Source organism: Stegostoma tigrinum, unplaced genomic scaffold (genome assembly GCF_030684315.1).
Source record: "Stegostoma tigrinum isolate sSteTig4 unplaced genomic scaffold, sSteTig4.hap1 scaffold_170, whole genome shotgun sequence".
Classification (NCBI taxonomy): Eukaryota; Metazoa; Chordata; class Chondrichthyes; order Orectolobiformes; family Stegostomatidae; genus Stegostoma; species Stegostoma tigrinum.
The window spans coordinates 195,207-220,510 of NW_026728111.1; positions in this window are offsets into that span (position 1 = coordinate 195,207).

Here is a 25,304-nt window from a genome sequence, read left to right on the forward strand (position 1 = left end):
TCAAAAGTTGAGTCGTTTGGTGAGGTTGGGATTTTGGCATTCTGAAGTGCTTATCTCAATGAAATAAGCACTGCAGTGAGCCCAACATCAAAAGTAGAGTGGTTTTGTGAAGTTGAGATTTTGGCTTTCTGAAGTGCTTATCTCACTGAAATAAGCACTTCAGTGAACCCAGCATCGAAAGTTGAGTGGTTTGGTGAAGATTAGATTTTGGTCTCTGAAGTGCTTATCTCACTGAAATAAGCATTTGGGTAAATCCAGAATCGAAAGTTGGCAGGTTTTGTGAAGTTGCGATTTTGGCCTTCTGAAGTGCTTATCTGACTGAAAGAAGCATTACAGTGAAAACAGTATCAAAAGTTGAGTCGTTTGGTGATGTTGGGATTTTGGCATTCTGAAGTGCTTATCTCACTGAAATAAGCACTGCAGTGAGCCCAGCATCGAAAGTTGAGAGGTTTTGTGAAGTTGAGTTTTTGGTCTTCTGAAGTGCTATCCTCACTGAAATAAGCACTTCAGTGAAACAAATATCAAAAGTTTAGTGGTTTGGTGAAGTTGAGATTTTGGTCTTCTGAAGTGCTTATCTCACTGAAATAAGCACTTCATTGAACCCAGCATTGAAAGTTGGGAGGTTTGGTGAAGTTTAGATTTTGGTCTTCTGAAGTGCTTATCTCACTGAAATAAGCACTACTGTGAACACAGCATCGAAAGTTGAGTGGTTTGGTGATGTTGAGATTTTGGTCTTCTGAAGTGCTTGTCTCACTGAAATAAGCATTTGGGTAAATCCAGGATCGAAAGTTGGGTGGTTTGGTGAAGTTGAGATTTTGGCCTTCTGATGTGCATATCTGACTGAAAGAAGCTTTTCAGTGAAACCAGTATCAAAAGTTGAGTCGTTTGGTGAGGTTTGGATTATGGCATTCTGAAGTGCTTATCTCACTGAAATAAGCACTGCAGTGAGCCCAGCATCGAAAGTTGAGTGGTTTTGTGAAGTTGAGTTTTTGGTCTTCTGAAGTGCTTACCTCACTGAAATAAGCACTTCAGTGAAACAAATATCAAAAGTTGAGTGGTTTGGTGAAGTTGAGATTTTGGTCTTCTGATGTGCTTATCTCAATAAAATAAGCACTTCATTGAACCCAGCATTGAAAGTTGGGTGGTTTGGTGAAGTTTAGATTTTGGTCTTCTGAAGTGCTTATCTCACTGAAATAAACACTGCAGTGAGCCCAGCATCGAAAGTTAAGTGGTTTGGTGAAGATTAGATTTTGGTCTTCTGAAGTGCTTATCTGACTGAAAGAAGCATTTCAGTGAAACCAGTATCAAAAGTTGAGTCGTTTGGTGAGGTTGGGATTTTGGCATTCTGAACTGCTTATCTCACTGAAATAAGCACTGCAGTGAGCCCAGCATCGAAAGTTGAGTGGTTTTATGAAGTTGAGTTTTTGGTCTTCTGAAGTGCTTATCTCACTGAAATAAGCACTTCAGTGAACCCAGCATCGAAATTTGAGTGGTTTTGTGATGTTGAGATTTTGGTCTTCTGAAGTGCTTATCTCACTGAAATAAGCACCTCAGTGAACCCAGCATTGAAAGTTGGGTAGTTTGGTGATGTTTAGATTTTGGTCTTCTGAAGTGCTTATCTCACTGAAATAAGCACTTCAGTGAACCCAGCATTGAAAGTTGGGTGGTTTTTTGAAGTTTAGATTTTGGTCTTCTGAAGTGCTTATCTCACTGAAATAAGCATTTCAGTGAACACAGCATCGAAAGTTGAGTGGTTTTGTGATGTTGAGATTTTGCTCTTCTGAAGTGCTTGTATCACTGAAATAAGCATTTGGGTAAATCCAGGATCGAAAGTTGGGTGGTTTGGTGAAGTTGAGATTTTGTCCTTCTGATGTGCATATCTGACTGAAAGAAGCATTTCAGTGAAACCAGTATCAAAAGTTGAGTCGTTTGGTGAGGTTGGGATTTTGGCATTCTGAAGTGCTTATCTCAATGAAATAAGCACTGCAGTGAGCCCAGCATCGAAAGTTGAGTGGTTTTGTGAAGTTGAGATTTTGGTCTTCTGAAGTGCTTATCTCACTGAAATAAGCATTTCAGGGGACCCAGCATCGAAAGTTGAGTGGTTTGGTGAAGATTAGATTTTGGTCTTCTGAAGTGCTTATCTCACTGAAATAAGCATTTGGGTAAATCCAATATCGAAAGTTGGCTGGTTTTGTGAAGTTGCGATTGTGGCCTTCTGAAGTGCTTATCTGACTGAAAGAAGCATTTTTTGAAACCAGTGTCAAAAGTTGAGTCGTTTGGGTGAGGTTGGGATTTTGGCAATCTGAAGTGCTTATCTCACTGAAATAAGCACTTCAGTGAACTCAGCATCGAAATTTGAGTAGTTTTGTGATGTTGAGATTTTGGTCTTCTGAAGGGCTTATCTCACTGAAATAAGCACTTCATTGAACCCAGCATTGAAAGTTGGGTGGTTTGGTGAAGATGAGATTTTGGTCTTCTGAAGTGCTTATCTGACTCTAAGAAGCATTTCAGTGAAACCAGTATCAAAAGTTGAGTCGTTTGGTTAGGTTGGGATTTTGGCATTCTGAAGTGCTTATCTCACTGAAATAAGCACTGCAGTGAGCCCAGCATCGAAAGTTGAGTGGTTTTGTGAAGTTGAGTTTTTGGTCGTCTGAAGTGCTTATCTCACTGAAATAAGCACTTCAGTGAACCCAGCATTGAAAGTTGTGTGTTTTGGTGAAGTTTAGATTTTGGTCTTCTGAAGTGCTTATCTCACTGCAATAAGCACTTCAGTGAACCCAGCATTGAAAGTTGGGTGGTTTGGTGAAGTTTAGATTTTGGTCTTCTGAAGTGCTTATCTCACTGAAATAAGCATTTGGGTAAATCCAGTATCGAAAGTTGGCTGGTTTTGTGAAGTTGAGATTTTGGCCTTCTGAAGTGCTTATCTGACTGAAAGAAGCATTTCAGTGAAACCAGAATCAAAAGTTGAGTCGTTTGGTGAGGTTGGGATTTTGGCATTCTGAAGTGCTTATCTCACTGAAATAAGCACTGCAGTGAGCCCAGCATCGAAAGTTGAGTGGTTTTGTGAAGTTGAGTTTTTGCTCTTCTGAAGTGCTTATCTCACTGAAATAAGCACTTCAGTGATCCCAGCATCGAAAGTTGAGTGGTTTGGTGAAGTTTAGATTTTTGTCTTCTGAAGTGCTTATCTCACTGAAATTAGCCTTTGGGTATATCCTGGATCGAAAGTTGGGTGGTTTGGTGAAGTTGAGATTTTGGCCTTCTGATGTGAATATCTGACTGAAAGAAGCATTTCAGTGAAATCAGCATCAAAAGTTGAGTCGTTTAGTGAAGTTTAGATTTTGGCCTTCTGAAGTGCTTATCTCACTGAAATAAGCAATTCAGTGGAACCAGCATCAAAAGTTGAGTCGCTTGGTGCGGTTGGGATTTTGGCGTATTGAAGTACTTATCTCACTGAAATAAGTACTTCTGTGAACCCAGCATCGAAATTTGAGTGGTTTGGTGATGTTGAGATTTTGGTCTTCTGAAGTGCTTATCTCTCTGAAATAAGCACTTCAGTGCACCCAGCATCGAAAGTTGAGTGGTTATGAGATGTTGAGATTTTGTTCTTCTGAAGTGCTTATCTCACTGAAATAAGCACTTCAGTGATCCCAGCATCGAAAGTTGAGTGGTTTGGTGAAGTTAAGATTTTAGTCTTCTGAAGTGCTTATCTCACTGAAATAAGCATTTGTGTAAATCCTGGATCGAAAGTTGGGTGGTTTGGTGAAGTTGAGATTTTGGCCTTCTGATGTGCTTATCAAACTGAAAGAAGCATTTCAGTGAAATCAGCATCAAAAGTTGAGTCGGTTAGTGATGTTTAGATTTTGGCCTTCTGAAGTGCTTATCTCACTGAAATAAGCAATTCAGTGGAACCAGCATCAAAAGTTGAGTCGTTTGGTGAGGTTGGGATTTTGGCGAAGTGAAGTGCTTATCTCAATGAAATAAGCACTTCAGTGAACCCAGCATCGAAATTTGAGTGGTTTTGTGATGTTGAGATTTTGGTCTTCTGAAGTGCTTATCTCACTGAAATAAGCACTTCAGTGAACACAGCATCGAAAGTTGAATGGTTTTGAGATGTTTAGATTTTGATCTTCTGAAGTGCTTATCTCACTGAAATAAGCACTTCAGTGAACCCAGCATTGAAAGTTGGGTGTTTTGGTGAAGTTTAGATTTTGGTCTTCTGAAGTGCTTATCTCACTGAAATAAGCATTTGGGTAAATCCAGTATCGAAAGTTGGCTGGTTTTGTGAAGTTGAGATTTTGGCCTTCTGAATTGCTTATCTGACTGAAAGAAGCATTTCAGTGAAACCAGTATCAAAAGTTGAGTCGTTTGGTGAGGTTGGGATTTTGGCATTCTGAAGTGCTTATCTCACTGAAATAAGCACTGCAGTGAGCCCAGCATCGAAAGTTGAGTGGTTTTGTGAAGTTGAGTTTTTGGTCTTCTGAAGTGCTTATCTCACTGAAATAAGCACTTCAGTGATCCCAGCATCGAAAGTTGAGTGGTTTGGTGAAGTTTAGATTTTTGTCTTCTGAAGTGCTTATCTCACTGAAATTAGCCTTTGGGTATATCCTGGATCGGAAGTTGGGTGGTTTGGTGATGTTTAGATTTTGGTCTTCTGAAGTGCTCCTCTCACTGAAATAAGCATTTGGGTAAATCCAGTATCGAAAGTTGGCTGGTTTTGTGAAGATGAGATTTTGGCCTTCTGAAGTGCTTATCTGACTGAAAGAAGCATTTCATGAAACCAGTATCAAAAGTTGAGTCGTTTGGTGAGGTTGGGATTTTGGCATTCTGAAGTGCTTATCTCACTGAAACAAGCACTGCAGTGAGCCCAGCATCGAAAGTTGAGTCGTTTGGTGAGGTTGGGATTTTGGCAATCTGAAGTGCTTATCTCACTGAAATAAGCACTGCAGTGAGCCCAGCATCGAAATTTGAGTGGTTTGGTGATGTTGAGATTTTGGTCTTCTGAAATGCTTATCTCACTGAAATAAGCACTTCAGTGCACCCAGCATCGAAAGTTGAGTGGTTTTGAGATGTTGAGATTTTGTTCTTCTGAAGTGCTTATCTCACTGTAATAAGCATTTGGGTAAATCCAGTATCGAAAGTTGGCTGGTTTTGTGAAGTTGAGATTTTGGCCTTCTGAATTGCTTATCTGACTGAAATAAGCAATTCAGTGGAACCAGCATCAAAAGTTGAGTCGTTTGGTGAGGTTGGGATTTTGGCGAAGTGAAGTGCTTATCTCAATGAAATAAGCACTTCAGTGAACCCAGCATCGAAATTTGAGTGGTTTTGTGACGTTGAGATTTTGGTCTTCTGAAGTGCCTATCTCACTGAAATAAGCTCTTCAGTGAACCCAGCATTGAAAGTTGGGTGGTTTGGTGAAGTTTAGATTTTGGTCTTCTGAAGTGCTTATCTCACTGAAATAAGCACTTCAGTGAACACAGCATCGAAAGTTGAGTGGTTTTGAGATGTTTAGATTTTGATCTTCTGAAGTGCTTATCTCACTGAAATTAGCACTTCAGTGAACCCAGCATTGAAAGTTGGGTGTTTTGGTGAAGTTTAGATTTTGGTCTTCTGAAGTGCTTATCTCACTGCAATAAGCACTTCAGTGAACCCAGCATTGAAAGTTGGGTGGTTTGGTGAAGTTTAGATTTTGGTCTTCTGAAGTGCTTATCTCACTGAAATAAGCATTTGGGTAAATCCAGTATCGAAAGTTGGCTGGTTTTGTGAAGTTGAGATTTTGGCCTTCTGAAGTGCTTATCTGACTGAAAGAAGCATTTCAGTGAAACCAGTATCAAAAGTTGAGTCGCTTGGTGAGGTTGGGATTTTGGCGTATTGAAGTACTTATCTCACTGAAATAAGCACTTCAGTGAACCCAGCATTGAAAGTTGGGTGGTTTGGTGAAGTTTAGATTTTGGTCTTCTGAAGTGCTTATCTCACTGAAATAAGCACTTCAGTGATCCCAGCATCGAAATTTGAGTGGTTTGGTGATGTTGAGATTTTGGTCTTCTGAAGTGCTTATCTCACTGAAATAAGCACTTCAGTGAACCCAGCATCGAAAGTTGAGTGGTTTTGAGATGTTGAGATTTTGTTCTTCTGAAGTGCTTATCTGACTGAAAGAAGCATTTCATTGAACCCAGCATTGAAAGTTGGGTGGTTTGGTGAAGTTTAGATTTTGGTCTTCTGAAGTGCTTATCTCACTGAAATAAGCACTTCAGTGATCCCAGCATCGAAAGTTGAGTTGTTTGGTGAAGTTAAGATTTTAGTCTTCTGAAGTGCTTATCTCACTGAAATAAGCATTTGTGTAAATCCTGGATCGAAAGTTGGGTGGTTTGGTGAAGTTGAGATTTTGGCCTTCTGATGTGCTTATCTGACTGAAAGAAGCATTTCAGTGAAATCAGTATCAAAAGTTGAGTCGTTTAGTGATGTTTAAATTTTGGCCTTCTGAAGTGCTTATCTCACTGAAATAAGCAATTCAGTGGAACCAGCATCAAAAGTTGAGTCGTTTGGTGAGGTTGGGATTTTGGCGAAGTGAAGTGCTTATCTCAATGAAATAAGCACTTCAGTGAACCCAGCATCGAAATTTGAGTGGTTTTGTGATGTTTTGATTTTGGTCTTCTGAAGTGCTTATCTCACTGAAATAAGCACTTCAGTGAACCCAGCATTGAAAGTTGGGTGGTTTGGTGAAGTTTAGATTTTTGTCTTCTGAAGTGCTTATCTCACTGAAATTAGCCTTTGGGTATATCCTGGATCGAAAGTTGGGTGGTTTGGTGAAGTTGAGATTTTGGCCTTCTGATGTGAATATCTGACTGAAAGAAGCATTTCAGTGAAATCAGCATCAAAAGTTGAGTGGTTTAGTGAAGTTTAGATTTTGGCCTTCTGAAGTGCTTATCTCACTGAAATAAGCAATTCAGTGGAACCAGCATCAAAAGTTGAGTCGCTTGGTGAGGTTGGGATTTTGGCGTATTGAAGTACTTATCTCACTGAAATAAGCACTTCAGTGAACCCAGCATTGAAAGTTGAGTGGTTTAGTGAAGTTTAGATTTTGGCCTTCTGAAGTGCTTATCTCACTGAAATAAGCTATTCAGTGGAACCAGCATCAAAAGTTGAGTCGCTTGGTGAGGTTGGGATTTTGGCGTATTGAAGTACTTATCTCACTGAAATAAGCACTTCAGTGAACCCAGCATTGAAAGTTGGGTGGTTTGGTGAAGTTTAGATTTTGGTCTTCTGAAGTGCTTATCTCACTGAAATAAGCACTTCAGTGATCCCAGCATCGAAAGTTGAGTGGTTTGGTGAAGTTAAGATTTTAGTCTTCTGAAGTGCTTATCTCACTGAAATAAGCATTTGTGTAAATCCTGGATCGAAAGTTGGGTGGTTTGGTGAAGTTGAGATTTTGGCCTTCTGATGTGCTTATCTGACTGAAAGAAGCATTTCAGTGAAATCAGTATCAAAAGTTGAGTCGTTTAGTGATGTTTAGATTTTGGCCTTCTGAAGTGCTTATCTCACTGAAATAAGCAATTCAGTGGAACCAGCATCGAAATTTGAGTGGTTTTGTGATGTTGAGATTTTGGTCTTCTGAAGTGCTTATCTCACTGAAATAAGCACTTCAGTGAACCCAGCATTGAAAGTTGGGTGGTTTGGTGAAGTTGAGATTTTGGTCTTCTGAAGTGCTTATCTCACTGAAATAAGCACTTCAGTGAACACAGCATCGAAAGTTGAGTGGTTTTGAGATGTTTAGATTTTGATCTTCTGAAGTGCTTATGTCACTGAAATTAGCACTTCAGTGAACCCAGCATTGAAAGTTGGGTGTTTTGGTGAAGTTTAGATTTTGGTCTTCTGAAGTGCTTATCTCACTGCAATAAGCACTTCAGTGAACCCAGCATTGAAAGTTGGGTGGTTTGGTGAAGTTTAGATTTTGGTCTTCTGAAGTGCTTATCTCACTGAAATAAGCATTTGGGTAAATCCAGTATCGAAAGTAGGCTGGTTTTGTGAAGTTGAGATTTTAGCCTTCTGAAGTGCTTATCTGACTGAAAGAAGCATTTCAGTGAAACCAGTATCAAAAGTTGAGTCGTTTGGTGAGGTTGGGATTTTGGCCTTCTGAAGTGCTTATCTCACTGAAATAAGCAATTCAGTGGAACCAACATCAAAAGTTGAGTCGCTTGGTGAGGTAGGGATTTTGGCGTAGTGAAGTGCTTATCTGACTGAAATAAGCACTTCAGTGAACCCAGCATTGAAAGTTGGGTGGTTTGCTGAAGTTTAGATTTTGGCCTTCTGAAGTGCTTATCTCACTGAAATAAGCAATTCAGTGGAACCAGCATCAAAAGTTGAGTCGCTTGGTGATGTTGGGATTTTGGCGTAGTGAAGTGCTTATCTCACTGAAATAAGCACTTCAGTGAACCCAGCATCGAAAGTTTAGTGGTTTGGTGAAGTTTAGATTTTGGTCTTCAGAAGTTCTTATCTCACTGAAATAACCATTTGGGTATATCCAGGATCGAAAGTTGGGTGGTTTGGTGAAGTTGAGAGTTTGGCCTTCTGATGTGCCTATCTGACTGATAGAAGCATTTCAGTGAAATCAGCATCAAAAGTTGAGTCGTTTAGTGAAGTTTAGATTTTGGCCTCCTGAAGTGCTTATCTCACTGAAGTAAGCAATTCAGTGAGATCAGCACTTCAGAAGGCCAAAATCTAAACTTCACTAAACGACTCAACTTTTGATGCTGATTTCACTGTAACTGCAGTTGCATCTGTCCATGTCAGGATCAGTAAGAGTGACCATCGCACAGTCCTTGTGGAACAACGTCCCGCCATCACATTGAGAACAACCTCCATCATGTGTGTGGCACTATCACTGCAGTAAATGGGACAGACTTCACATAGATCTTGCAACACAAGGCTGGGCATCCATGAGGTGCTGTGGGCCATCAACAGCAGCAGAATTGAACTCTAGCACAATCTACAACCTTCGTGGCTCAGTATGTCCCTCACTCAACCGTTACCATCAATCCTGGTTTAATGGAGAGTGCAGGAGGGCATGCCAGGAGCAGCACCAGGCTTACCTGAAGATGAGGAATCAACTTGGTGAAGCCACCAAACAGGACTACTTGCATGCCAAATAGCGAAAGCAGCAAGTGATAGGCAGAGCTAATCAATCTCACCATGGATCTGATCTAAGTTCTGCAGCCCTGCCACATCCAGTCATGAATGGCAATGGACAATTAAACAACTCACTGGAGGAGGAGGAGGAGGCACCACAAATGTCCCCATCCTCAACGATGGAAGAACCAAGCACATCAGTGCAAAACATAAGGCTGAAGCATTTGCAGAAATCTTTAGCCACAAGCGCTGAATGGGTGATCAAACTCGGCCTCCTCCAGTGATCCCCACTATTGCAGATACCAGTCTTCTGTCAATTCAATTCACTCCATGTGATATCAAGAAATGGTTAGGGACACTGGATACTGCAAAGGCTATGGGCCCTGGCAACATTTCAGCAACAGTACTGAAGATTTGTGCTCCAGAACTTGCTGCTGCCCGAGCCAAGCTGTTCTAGTTTGTTTCAACACTGGTATCTACCCGACAATGTAGAAAATTGCCCAAGTATGTCCTGTACAGAAAAAGCAGGACAAAACCAGGCCAGCCAATTACTGCTCCATTAGTCTACTCTCAATCATCAGTAAAGTGATGGAAGGTGTCATCAACAGTGCTATCAGGCAGCACCTGCTCAGAAATAACCTACTCAGTTACGCCCAGTTTGGGTTCTGCCGTGGCCACTCAGCTCCTGACCCCATCACAGCCTTGGTTCAAACGTGGACAAAAGAGCTGAATTCCAGAGCTGAAGTGAGAGCGACAACCCTTCACATCAAGGCTGCATCTGACCGAGTGTGGCATCAAGGTGCCCTAGCAAAATGGGAATCAATGGGTTTCACAGGCAAACTCACCGGTGGTTGGAGTTATACCTGACACATGGGAAGGTGGTTGTGGTTGCTGGCAGTCAATCATTTCAGCTCCAGAAGATCTCTGCAGGAGTTCCTCAGGGTAGTGTCCTCGGCCCAACCATCTTCGGCTACTTCATCAATGACCTTCCCGCCATCATAAGGTCAGAAGTGGGGATGTTTGCTGATGTTTGCACAATGTTCAGCACCATTTGACTTCTCAGACACTGAAGCAGTCCAAGTTCACGTGCAACAAGATCTGGACAATATCCAGGCTTGGGTTGACAAGTACCAAGTGACATTTGCGCCACACAAATGCCAGGCTCTGACCATCTCTTGACATTCAATAGTGTTACCATCAATGAATCCCTCACTCTCAGCTGGGCGTTACCATTGACCAGAAACTCAACTGGTCATCACATTAAGATAGTGGCCACATGAGGAGGCCAGATGCTGGGAATATCACATCAAATAACTCACCCCCTGACTCCTCAAAGCCTGTCCGCCATCTAAAAGGCACAAGTCAGGAATGCGATGGAACACTCCCCCACTTGCCTGGATGAGTGCAGCTCCAACAACACTCAAGAAGCTTGACACCATCCAGGACAAAGCAGCCAGTACAACATCTACAAGTATCCACTCCCTCCATCTGCAATGCTCAGTAGCAGCGGTGGGTACTAACTACAAGATGCACTGCAGAAATTCACCAACGCTCCTCAGACAGGACCTTCTAAACCCAAGACCACTTCCATCCAGAAGGACAAGGGCAGCAGACATATGGGAACACCACCGCCTCCAAGTCCCTCACCATCTTGACTTGGAAATACATTGCCATTCCTTCCCCTCAAAATCCCGGAATTCCCTACCTAATAGCGCTGCGGGTCAACCCACAGCAGGAAGAATGCAGTGGTTCAAGAAGGCAGCTCACCATCACCTTCTCAAGAGGCAACTCAGAATGGGCAAGAAATACTGGCCAGGCAGTGACACACATGTCCCACAAATGAATACAGTCACAGTAAAAGACACTGACAGTGTTCCAAAATTCCTGCATAATCAAAGGGCAAATGATAGGACAGGATATAAAACAACAACTATCCCTAAAGAAAAGATATGAGGGAAACTAACTGGGTTAAAGACCATTAGGTCCCCTGGGCCCGAAGTGCTGCATCCTAGGATATTAAAAGTAATAGCTATAGTGATAGTTGATGCACTGATCACAATCTCTCCAGTATCCTTGGCTTTTCAAAAAGTCCCAGTGCCCCACAGGGCAGTATGGTGGCTCAGTGGGTCGCATGCTGTTTCACAGTGGCAGGGACCTGGATTCAATCCCATCCACAGGTGATTTTCTGTGAGGAATCTGCACCTTATCCCCATGTCTGTGTGGGTTTCTTCCAGCTGCTCTGGTCTCTTCCCACAATCCAAACATGCACAGATTAGGTGGATTAGCCATGGGAAATGCAAGGTTGCAGGGGCTGGGCAGCTGGTTGAATCTGGGTGCCATGCTCTTCCGAGAGTCAGTTTGGACACAATGGGCCAAGTGGCCTGCTCTCATGCTGCAGGGATTCTATGACTAGTACCTTTATTTTAGAAAGGAAAGGAGACAAAAAAGATAACTACTGGCCAGTTAGCTTAATGTCTGTTATTGGAAAATGCAACAGCCTATCAGAAAAGATGTAATTGCAGAGCACTTAAAATACATAATACAATCACAGTCACTACGGCTTGATAAACAGGAAATTGTGCATGACAGATTTATAAGAATTCCATGAGGAGATTACAAGTAGTACAAATAAAAGGGTGTAACATTCAAAAAGGTATTTGTAAAAATAATCACACTTCAAGCAGATAAGACTTTTAATAAGACCACATAGTTTTGGGGAAATATATTAACATGGATAGGGGATTGACCAAATAATAGAGAACAGACATTTGGTACAGGGGGAGTCATTTCCAGGTCGGCAAGCTGTAAACAGTGAACTGCCATACGGATCAATGCCACGGCCATTCTTGTTGCGAATAAATATTAATGACATAGTGATGAAAGTGAATGTACTATTACCGAGCTTACAGAAAACACAAAAATAGGTATGGAAGACAAGTGATGAGACTGCCAGACTGCCTGCAGAGGGATGTACAAAAGTTAAGACGCTCAGACTGGAGTATTTTTAACAGTATGAGAATCAAACGCTATAGGGAAACGGCAGGAAAGTGGTATCGAGGAATATCAGTATTTTATGATCTCATTGAGTGGCAGACTCAATGGACTGAATAGCCTTCTGCTCATTGATCATATTTCAAGAGTAAAACCTAGAGTCAATGAAATTCTAATTGAATTAAATATGGAAAATCAGCAAGGACATGTTACATTGCTTAACCCAAAGTCAAAGCACAAAAGCAGATTCCACAAAAGCACAGATAGCACATTCTTTGAGATGCCTCTTACTTCCAGACCAAAACGTTGCAACAAAAACTCACTAATGTAGAACCAAGAATACAAATATTCATGCAGCTACTTTCATGATGTGAAATGTCAATGTGATCTGTCACCCGCCAGTGACACAATAAGCAATGCTGCAGTAAGGTCAAGACAGACAATTAGGATGATTATTATTGATCAGTTTGGGTATTCAGAGACAGTGAGGGGGTTCTCAGACAATGTTGAAGCTCAAAGCACTTACAATCTGGGATTATGGTTTCCCTCCAGCACTACATTACAAAAGAAGAAGAAATGCTGAGAAATCAAAGGTCGAAAAACATGGCATACGTTTTAGGTAACACAGGAAGAAACCAGAGTGTGTCCAAATTCTGTGACAGAATATAATTTTCATACAACGCTTTCCTTAACATTTGGAAATGAGAAAGTATCTTTCATCAATGTTGTGTATATGGCTGCATTATTTTCTCTCAAACTGTGTTCTGTCACTGCTGTGAACAAAACAAAAACAGTGTTCTGGAGAGATAGCAGGAACTGCACATGCTGGAGAATCGGAGTTAACGAGGTATACAACTGGATGAACACAGCAGGCCAAGCAGCATCAGAGGAGTAGGAAAGCTGACGTTTCGGGCCTAGACCCTTCTTCAGAAACATCAGCTTTCCTACTCCTCTGATGCTGCTTGTCCTGCTGTGTCCATCCAGCTCTCCACCTTCTTGTCTCAGAAACAGTGTTACAGTGATTAGTATGGGTCCTAGCTCTGACCAACTTTTTGTGCGAAAGGTTGAATATTCATCATTCTAGTTCTTGTACTCATTTTGCAGGACCTAAATGCCACAGCACAGTGGCTGAGTGGTTAGCACCACTGCCTTACAGTGACAGGGACCCAGGATCGATTCCAGTTGTGGACAACTGTCTGTGTGGAGTTTGCACATTCTCCCCATGACTGTTTGAATTTCCTCCAGTTACTCCCATTTCTTCCCACACTCTAAAAGATATTGCTGCTACGGGATTGTACGACATAATAAATGTGTTAGTGAGAATGGGGGGAAAAGAGTCCCTTAAGACACAAGGGTAGCCTTGGAGAAAGTCTCAAGGGCAACAAGGTGGTGCAGTGGTTGGCACTACTGCCTCACAGTACCAGGGACCTGGGCTCAATTCCACCCTTGGGTGACTCTTCGTTTACACATTCTCCCCATGTCTGTGAGGGTTTTCGCTAGGTGCTCCAGTTTCCTACCACAGTCCAAAGATGTGCAAATTAGGTGGATTGACCACACTAAATTGTCCATAGCTACCAGGTTTGTTAGCCTTGCAGGGGTAGGTGTGGTCCTGTTGGGCTGAATGTTTCTACACTGTAGGGATTCAGTGAACCCTCTTTCTACCGATGTTGTTGGCAGCAATGTGCACAATGAGCTATGTAGGAATCCTGCTCATTGACTGCAGCTCCACCTTCAACACTATTATCCCCTCCAGACTGATCTCAAAACTCTATGAGAGATAATGGGGACTGCAGATGCTGGAGATTCCAAGATAATAAAATGTGAGGCTGGATGAACACAGCAGGCCAAGCAGCATCTCAGGAGCACAAAAGCTGACGTTTCGGGCCTAGACCCTTCATCAGAGAGGGGGATGGGGGAGGGAACTGGAATAAATAGGGAGAGAGGGGGAGGCGGACCGAAGATGGAGAGTAAAGAAGATAGGTGGAGAGAGTGTAGGTGGGGAGGTAGGGAGGGGATAGGTCAGTCCAGGGAAGACGGACAGGTCAAGGAGGTGGGATGAGGTTAGTAGGTAGCGGGGGGTGCGGCTTGGGGTGGGAGGAAGGGATGGGTGAGAGGAAGAACCGGTTAGGGAGGCAGAGACAGGTTGGACTGGTTTTGGGATGCAGTGGGTGGGGGGAAAGAGCTGGGCTGGTTGTGTGGTGCAGTGGGGGGAGGGGACGAGCTGGGCTGGTTGAGGGATGCAGTAGGGGAAGGGGAGATTTTGAAACTGGTGAAGTCCACATTGATACCATATGGCTGCAGGGTTCCCAGGCGGAATATGAGTTGCTGTTCCTGCAACCTTCGGGTGGCATCATTGTGGCAGTGCAAGAGGCCCATGATGGACATGTCATCAAGAGAATGGGAGGGGGAGTGGAAATGGTTTGCGACTGGGAGGTGCAGTTGTTTTTTGCGAACTGAGCGGAGGTGTTCTGCAAAGCGGTCCCCAAGCCTCCGCTTGGTTTCCCCAATGTCCTCCACATTGGGGAAACCAAGCGGAGGCTTGGGGACCGCTTTGCAGAACACCTCCGCTCAGTTCGCAAAAAACAACTGCACCTCCCAGTCGCAAACCATTTCCACTCCCCCTCCCATTCTCTTGATGACATGTCCATCATGGGCCTCCTGCACTGCCACAATGATGCCACCCGAAGGTTGCAGGAACAGCAACTCATATTCCGGCTGGGAACCCTGCAGCCATATGGTATCAATGTGGACTTCACCAGTTTCAAAATCTCCCCTTCCCCTACTGCATCCCTCAACCAGCCCAGCTCGTCCCCTCCCCCCACTGCACCACACAACCAGCCCAGCTCTTCCCCCCCACCCACTGCATCCCAAAACCAGTCCAACCTGTCTCTGCCTCCTTAACCGGTTCTTCCTCTCACCCATCCCTTCCTCCCACCCCAAGCCGCACCCCCCGCTACCTACTAACCTCATCCCACCTCCTTGACCTGTCCGTCTTCCCTGGACTGACCTATCCCCTCCCTACCTCCCCACCTACACTCTCTCCACCTATCTTCTTTACTCTCCATCTTCGGTCCGCCTCCCCCTCTCTCCCTATTTATTCCAGTTCCCTCCCCCCATCCCCCTCTCTGATGAAGGGTCTAGGCCCGAAACGTCTGCTTTTGTGCTCCTGAGATGCTGCTTGGCCTGCTGTGTTCATCCAGCCTCACATTTTATTATCTCAAAACTCTATGACCTAGGTCTCTGCTCTGCCCTCTGCTACTGGATCCTCAACTTTCTGACCCAAAACCACAGTGAAGATAGGTAACTGCCCCTCCTCCACAATAACACTAGTGCCCTCTAAGGATGTTTCCTCAGCCCCCTACTGCACTCCTTGTGCACCCATGACTGTGTTGCCAAATTCCAAATTAACGCCATCTGCAAGTTAACTGACGACACCACTGCAGTGGGATGGATATCTAACAATGAATCAAAATACAGAAGGGAGGCAAAGGGTTTGGTGACGTGGTGCAGAGAACAACCTCTCTCTCGATGTCGGCAAAACTAAAGAACTGATCACTGATTTCAAAAGACAGGAGGAGAACACGCCCTGATGTATATCAATGGAACTGAGGTTGAGAGGGTGGAGCGTGTCAAGTTCCCTGGTATGACGATAATCAACAACCCGTCCTGGACTTGCCACGAAAATACGTTGGTCAAGGCGGCACAACAATGCCTCTCCTTCCCTCAGGCGGCTCAGAAAATTTGGCCTGGCCAATTTCTACAGATGCACCATTAAAAGCACATTGTCCAAGTGTATAATGGCCTGGTATGGCAACTATTCTGCCCAGGACTGTGAGAAACTACAGAAGCGGGTGTGCACAGCCCAGTTCATCACGGAAGCCAACCTCTCATCCAAGGACTCCATTTACATGGCTCACTGATGCGGAAAGGTAGCCAGCATCACCAAAGACCCATCGCACCTACGTAATGATCTCCTACATCCTCTTCCATCAGGCACCAGGTACAGAAGCCTGAACACACACACACCAACAGTTTTAGGAACAGCTTCTTCCCAGTTGTTATCAGACTGATAAATAGACTCTCTAGCCTGAAATAACGCTGATCTTGCTAACATTGATCTCACTGAGCGCATACTCTGTTCAGTGTAACCTGCATGCCTCTGTCATTTTCATCTGTATATCCTTCGCTTACTATGATCTGTCTGTACCACTCATAAATAAAGATTTTCACTCTACTTTGGTACACGTGACAATAAATCAATCAATTAGTCAACAACCTTAATATAAGTTTGAGGAACAAGACTTCATCATCTGTCTTGTCACTTTCTAGCCTTCTGGTCCAATATTAAGTTCAACCAATTTAGATCAGAACCTACGCTTCCATCTTGCTCCTGTATCCCTTTTTGCATTCAGATGCCTATGTAGCTATTCACACCTCTTCTGGACACAACCTTTGATTTTTTAAAAAAAAATTACCATTGTGTTACCAAGCTTTTGCAAAAAATAATGTTTCGTAACATAATTTCTTCTACCCTCCACCTCATCACAAGCATTCCCTTGAGAATTTTTGGGAGTTTTCCGACCTCCTGTCTACCAGCCGGAAATACCTTACATTTGTGTCTTTCATTTCAGAGAGACTTTTATTACCAAAGCATTTTTGTCTTACACCCAATGGAACAAATGCAAGAACATGATATTTCAAACAATTGGAATAATTTATACGAGAAGAAAAACATGTCGTGTGGTTGACAAGTCCACTCTGAATGGTCGAGCTGTCAATAGAATCCCTGGCGGTGTGGAAACAGGCCATTTGGCCCTAGACGTCCACATCGACCCTCCAAAGAGCACGTCACCCAGACTCACCCCCTTGCTTTAGCCCTGTAACCCTACATTTCTCATGGCTAATCCACCGAATACACACATCTTTAGGCTGTGGGACGGAATCAGAGACCTGTTGTAAACTCACGCAGAACCTCGTGGAAACCCACACAGGCACAGAGAGAATGTGCAACCTCCAGACAGACAGTTCCCCGAGAATGGAATTGAACCTGGGTCCCTGACAGGCAGCAGTGCTAACCATTGAGCCTCTGTGCCAATAAGGAGAAAGGAACAGGGAATACAGGCTGTACAATCTTCTGGCTAATTCAAAGAAGGTGGAAGTTTTAAAACATTTCTGTTTACAGAGAACAGGTCATTGAGTGTCAATGTATGTCACTTCTAGCAGGTGCAAATGAGCCCCGTTAAAAGTTCAACTGTTTATCTTAAACTGGTCATGACTGAACAGCCCCTGCTAATAGCAGGTGTTTCACTTTGGACTTCTGCAAGTGAAGGCTTGTTTGTTTGTCAGGACAGATGTGATAGAGGCCAAGAATCAGGGAAGATGGAAGGGAGACCTTACAAGAAACAATATGTGTGGAAGTGTGGTTGAGGTAGCTTTGGGAATTTGGAGAATGTAGTGAATATTCATGAAATTGCATGAAATTCTTCAGGGGAAGGATGAACAGCCAAGGTCCAAGTGGGAGCAAAATAGAAAATGAAAACAGCAAGGAACAGGAACTCAGGTCATGCTTGTGGACTGAATGAGGGTGTACCGCAGGATAATCACCTAATCAATGTATCATTTCCCCTTTGCAGAGAAAACACTGGAAAAATTGAATATACCTGTATGTTTGAACAGATGAAGTACGGGTAAATCGCTGTTTCACTTTACAAGTGTATTTGGGACCTTGCTTGGTGACTGAGGAGTGGACTACAGAGGGAATGGTCACTTTGGAATGCTGAAAGGGGATACTGGTGAAGATGCTGGAAGATAATCTGCTGAACGCAGAGGTTGATGGAGGGACAAGCTGAGAATAAGGAGAATTTATGATTCTGGGATAGGTGGAATGGATGAGGGCCGAATTTTGTGAAATGGATCAAAGTGAAAGTTCTGCGAACCATGTTGGGGTCCTTGGTTGTGGAAAAGAGAAAGCATCTCACACATGCCGGTGCGGTGTGCTCTGCTCATTACAAACAAGCAGTTTTCAGTCGGCCAATCATTATCACATATGACCTATATGTCTGGCATAAGACTGGCTGCAAATTTCATAGACAATGTTGGTCAATGCAATGAGAATTATTTTTGGACTGACAACAGCATACTGCTAGGGGAAAATACCATTCACATAACCACTATACAGCAGCAGCATGATTTACTTGCTTAAGCTCAAACTTTTGAGAAGCTTTGGTTTTCCATGGCAATTTGAGGTAGACCAGGCACTTTTCAGTTCTAAAATTTGAACCATTTGACAATGCACACTATACACATCAGTCATCTACTTGTGATATCCATTATAGAACATAGAACAATACAGCACAGAACAGGCCCTTCGGCCCTCGACGTTGCGCCGACCTGTGAACTAATCTAAGCCCCTCCCCTGACACGATCCCATCATTATCCATATGCTTATCCAAGGACTGTTGAAATGCCCCTAATGTGGCTGAGTTAACTACTTTGGCATGCGGGGCATTCCACGCCCATAGCACTCTCTGAGTAAAGAACCTGCCTCTGACATCTGTCTTAAATCTATCACCCCTCAATTTGTAGCTATGCCCCCTTGTACAAGCTGAAATCATCATCCTCTGAAAAAGACTCTCACTGTCCACAATATCTAATTTTCTGATCATCTTATATGTCTCTATTAAATCCCCCCTTAGCCTCCTTTTCTCCAATGAGAACAGACCCAAGTCTCTCAGCCTTTCTTCATAGGGCCTGTGCTCCAGACCAGGCGGCATCCTGGTAAATCTCCTCTGCACCTTTTCCAATGCTTCAACATCTTTCCTGTCATGGGGCGACCAGAACTGCACGCAATATTCCAAATGAGGCCGCACTAGCATTTCGTACAGTTGGAGCATGACATCATGGCTCCGGAAGTCAATCCCTATAAATCCCGTGACTGTACAAAACGCTAGTCGAGTAGCCTGTATCTCAGTATTCTCCTCGACAACATTGTCGTTTTCCAGAGTGAATACTGTCAAAAAATATTCAATTAGTGCTTCCCCTATCTCCTCTGACTCCACACACAACTTCCCACTACTGTCCTTGATTGGCCCTCATCTTACTCTCGTCATTCTTTTATCTTTTATCTTATTTATCTTCATGATGTACTTTATGAACAATACCACACATCCCCACATCACTTTAAACCTTTGGAACCTTAACAAGTTGTAGATATCTCCAATTAGCTCACTTCTTCGCTTGAAGCAGAGCAAGGACTAAGTCCTACACGGTGAAAATGTTAGAAACAACAATGAGCACTGTCCTGCTGAGCCTTACCTAACTTAGTTTGGTCAGTAACGACCAGCACCCAGTTCAAAGTTGCACAATTGCTCAAGTTTTGCATTTCAGAGAGTGACTATTGTAAACATGGAAGCTAGGAGCAGGGGGGAGGCCAAATGGCTCTTTGAGCCTGCTCCACCATTCTTCATGATCATGACTGATCATCCAACTCAACAGCCTAATCCTGCTTTCTCTCCATAACACTTGATCCCATTCACCCCAAGTGTTATATCTAGCCATATCTTGAATGCGTTCAATGTTTTGACATGAACTGCTGGCTTCGGTAATGATTTCCACGGACTCACCATTCTTTGGGTGAAGAAATACCTCCGAAATCGTCTATCCTGAATCCTCATACTGTGACCCCTGGTTCTGGACACACCCACCACTGGGAACTGCATCTATCCTGTCCAGTCCTGTTCGAATTTTATAAGTCACCTCATTCATTTGAATTCCAGCGAAAACAATCTTTACCGAGTCAATCTCTGATCATACATCAGACCTGCCATTCCCGGAAACAGGCTGATAAACATGCGCTGCACTGATAAACTATGAGAGCAACAGCATCCTTCCACAGAAAAGGAGCACAAAACTGCACACACTATTTTAGGTGCGGCTTCACCAAGGTGCTGCGTAACTGCAACACCACATTCCGGCTTCTGTACTCGAAACCTCTCGGAACGAAGGCCAACAGACCATTTCAGAGATGGGAGGAACTGCCAATGCTGGAGAATCTGAGATAACAAGGTGTGGAGCCGGATGAACACAGCTGGCCAAGCGGTATCAGAGGAGCAGGAAAGATGACGTTTCGGGTTTGGGCCCTTTTTCAGAAATGGGGGAGGGGAAGGGGATTCTGAAATAAATAAAGAGAGAAGGGGAGGTGGATAGAAGATGGATAGAGGAGAAGATAGGTGGAGACAGATCAAAGAGGCGGCGCTGGAGCCAGTAAAGGTGAGTGTTGTTGGGGAGTTATGATGGAGGTTCGTCAGTCAAGGGAAGACAGACAGGTCAAGGAGGAGGGGATGATGCTGGTAGGTAGGAGGTGGGGTGGAGATTAGGGTGAGAGTTCGGGTTAGGGTTACACCCTAACCCCACCCCACCTCCTACCCACCAGCGTCAGCCCTGCCTCCTTGACCTGTCTGTCTTCCCTTGACTGGTCAACCCCCTTCCTAACATTTGTCTTTACCAGTCTCTTTCTCTTCACGTATCTATAGAAACTCTGTGTCAGTCTTTATGTTCCCTGTATGCTTACTTTACTGCATTTACCCCTTCTTAATCAATCCCTTGGTCCTTCTTTGCTAAATTCTACTATGCTGCCAATCCTCAAATGTTGTTTCCATGGATCAGATACTATCGCTAATTGCCTTTGTTAAGTCATGGATTGGTCCTCTTACCCATTTTGCTTTAATGCCAGACAGGAATAAACAGTTGTTGCAGTCCGCCCACGTGCTCCTTAAATGTTTGCCATTGCCTATCCACTGTCATCCCTTTAGCCTTGATAGATCACAAAGAGTTGCTTAATTTCATGCCTCATATCTTCAGCTTTCATTATTAAGATGCAGCACCCTGGTCTCCAAATCAACTCTCACACTCTCCATCTTGATTGAAAAAATTCTATCATGTTGCGGCCACTCATCTCGAAGAAATCTTGCACAGCTAGATTGGCAATGATTCCCTTCTCATTACACAGCACCCAGTCTTAGATGCACTGCTTTTCAGTTGGTTCCTCAACATATTGCTCAAGAAAACCATCCCGTATCCATTCCAGGTCTGTTCTAGTTCTGTCATAAACTAGTAGAGCTCTCAACAATAAATTAGAAGGCTGTGGCTTCAAGCTGTAATTTATATTTAAGCATAATTTTTAGGGTAATACTTCAATGAAGTACTGAGGAATTTGGATTGTCGGAGATGCCAGCATTCAGAAGAGGCATTAACTTGAGGCTCCATCTGCTGATAAGAGCTCAGATCAACTGAAGTCGTGACACACTTTGCCTGGGTAATAAATTCTAGTGACAAACCAGTCCATATCGATAGTGCAAGATAACAAAGTGTGGAGCTGGATGAACACAGCAGGCCAAGCAGCATCTCAGGAGCACAAAAGCTGACATTTCGGGCCTAGACCCTTCATCAGAGAGGGGCATGGGGAGAGGGAACTGGAATAAATAAGGAGAGAGGGGGAGGCGGACCGAAGATGGATAAAAAAGAAGATAGGTAGACAGGAGTGTACAGGTGGGGAGGTAGGGAGGGGATAGGTCAGTCCAGGGAAGACAGACTGGTCAAGGAGGTGGGATGAGGTTAGTAGGTAGGAAAAGGAGGTGCAGCTTGAGATGGGAGGACGGGATGGGTGGGAGGAAGAACAAGTTAGGGAAGCAGAAACAGGCTGGGCTGGTTTTGAGATGCAGTGGGGGGAGGGGAAGAACTGGGCTGGTTTTGGGATGCAGTGGGGGAAGGGGAGATTTTGAAGCTTGTGAAGTCCACATTGATACCATTGGGCTGCAGGGTTTCCAAGCGGAATATGAGTTGCTGTTCCAGCAACCTTCGGGTGGCGTCATTGTAGCACTGCAGGAGGCCCATGATGGACATGTCGTCTGAGGAATGAGAGGGGGAGTTGAAATGGTTCACGACTGGGAGGTGCAGTTGTTTGTTGCGAACCAAGCGGAGGTGTTCTGCAAAGTGGTTCCCAAGCCTCTGCTTGGTTTCCCCAATGTAGCGGAGGCCACACCGGGTGCAATGGATACGATATACCACATTGGCAGATGTGCAGGTGAACAAAACGAAAATGAGCTCAAAATTCATACTGGCAAGTAGACCCGCTTGACAATATGAATTGGTGCAGAGCACACTTAGATGTTGGAAGCAACTGCGGACACTTGGTTCAATGGTGCTGCCTCCAAATGAAGCTACCTCACCCAGCTGCCAAGGGATCTGGACTGCATCGTGAAGCAAAAGGCTCAGGCTTCGTTGGTCACATAAATCTGTGGGTTCAGCTACTTGTTTGAAGATATCTGCAAAAGTTATCCAGAAGAAAAATACTGACATTCCTAAACTTAAGGGAGGTAGTTGAGAGTTCAATACATCCAATACATCTTCCTCAATTGCCTTGCTTTGTAAATTATCTTAAAACATTATTTTATGACCTTGATTGGCTATTTGCAAACAACTGTGGAAACAAAAACTTCTGTTTGTTTACAACAATGGACAATGGATGTTGTATGATTCTCCAAGGAAGTCATTTTGTCAACTTCTTTCTTGATTGTAAATCTCAAACCTCTCTAATATCTCCTCGTTCATTTCACAGAGGTAATCTTTGTGTGGACCTGGAAAACATCAGCACCGTCCTCAATGAATATTTTGTGTCAATCTTTACAATGGAAAAGGACACTGCAAGTAAGATATCAGGGCAAAGGACCTCGGAGCATCAGAGGTTAAGAGACAGGGAGATGCAGCTGGTTGAGCAACTTTAAAAGTGGATACATCTACAGGGCGAACTGAAATGTATACCAGCTAGCGGGGGAAGTGAGGGAGGAGATATCTGGGCCGCTGGCAGCAATTTTCAAAGCCTTGTCAATCGCACGTGAAGTAATGAAACACTATTAACATTGTCCCACTATTAACAAACGGAGAGAGGAACAGACCAGGAAATTAAAAGCCAGTCAGAATAATCTCAGCACTGGTGAAGCTATAAAGAGGCATTCTTAGGGGTAGAATGTACTTGCAAGAAATAATCAGGGATAAACACTATGGATTTGTTAAGATGAGGTCACATTATGCATTTGATGTGGGCTTAGTAAAGTCCCCCTTGGCAGATTGAGCAAGAAAACAACAGCCATGGGATCAAAGGCAAAGAGGCACACTGGAGCCAAAACTGGCTGAGGCAAAGAGCACAGGGTGATTGATGGTAGAGGGATATCTATTTGACAGGATGTTTGCTTTGAGTGAGGTTGTGCAGGGCTTTCCACAAGGACCCTTGAAATTTGTCAAGTTAATTCATCATTTGGGCTTAAACACAGGATGTATGACTGTATCGCTAGCGAATGGCTAATTTAGTGAGGAGGATATCGATGGAATGGCCATGTAAATAACAGCCATGGGATCAAAGGCAAAGTGGCACACTGGATCCAAAATTGGTTGACAGACAGGAAGAATAAACTTCAGGAGGAGATCAACAGACTGGTCAGCTGAGCACAGCAATTGAACTCAACCAGGAAAAGTGTGTGCTAATGAACTTGGGAGGGCGAACAACGCAAGGGATCACACTATGAAGGGTGTAATCCTGGAGATGACTGAAAAAAACAGCTGCCTGGGCTGGGGGTTGTCATGGAATCATATAGTACAGAAGAGGTCCTATGGCCCACTAAGGCTGTACCTCTAAAAATACACTGCAACATATACTAGTCCCATTTTTACACACTGGACCATTCTCTTAAATATTACGACATGTCAACTGCTCATCCAAGTACTTTTCAAAGGTTGTGAGGTTTCCTGTTTCAACTTCCCGCCCAGGCAATGCGCTCCAGACCTTCACCACACTCTGGATGAAAACGATTTTCCTCAAACCTCTAAAATATTCCCGTCTTTCTCTTGAAAATTATGCCCTATTGTTATTGATGCTTTAACTAAGGGGAACAATGCTTTCTATTCAACCCATCTTTACCTCTCATAATCTTATATGCCTCTGTCAGGACCTCCATTCACCCACCAAACCTTCTCTGCTTCACAGAAAATAATGTGATTTTTTCCAGTCTTTCTTCACAGCTAAAATGCTCCAACACATGCAACATCCTTTTCATTCCCTCCAGTGCAATTACATCCTTCCTAATGGGTGGTGACCAAAATGCCACACACGACTCCAGCTGTGGCCTAACCAAACTTTTAAACAACTCCAAAGTGACCTTCCCACTCTTACAATTTATGCCACAACTGATAAAGGGAGGTGTCCCATATGTCTTTGTAACAACCCTTACTAGCCTGACCTGACCCCTTCAGGAATTCATGAACAAGCACTCCAGGATCCCTTTTCTCCTCTAAGCTTCCCAGTGTCCTGCTATGCATTAGATTGAGATTTTATTATCACATGCATTCAATACAGGGTACAAGAGTACAAAGAAAAGAGTACAAAGTTGCCTTAGACGGTGCCATCTCAGGTACAAAGTACTTTGGTACGCAATTTTAGTTGCAGAAGTACAAAATTTATCCATCCTTCTTTACTCAGAGTCGTAGGGGAGTGGAATGCAATGCCGGAGAGGGTAGTGGAGTCAGCCTCAATAGGGGCATTTCATCGGCTATTAGACAAGCACATGGATGATAGTATAAGGGAGGGGCGGAGGTTAGATTGACCACAGGATTAGGGTAAAAGTTCGGCACAACATCGTGGGCTGAAGGGCCTGTACTGTGCTGTACCGTTCCATGCTCCATGTGATAAAAATAAATGAATAAGTTAAAATGTTCAGCACTACAGTCTTCTTAGTATAACAGTAGAAGAATAAAAACAAAAGTTTAAAAAGTCAAACATTACTCTCCACTGGAGTCGTACCTGAGGACTGGAGAGAGGCAAATGTAATTCCTCTCTTCAAGAAAGGAAATAGGGAAATACCCGGCAATTACAGACCAGTAAGTCTCACGTCTGTCGTCTGCAAGGTGTTAGAAAGGATTCTGAAGGATAGGATTTACGACCATCTGGAAGAGCATGGCTTGATCAAATACAGTCAACACGGCTTTGTGAGGGGTAGGTCATGCCTCACAAACCTTATCGAGTTTTTTGAGGATGTGACTAGAAAAGTTGATGAGGGTCGAGCTGTCGATGTGATGTATATGGACTTCAGCAAGGCATTTGATAAGGTTCCCCATGGTAGGCTCATTCAGAAGGTCAGGAG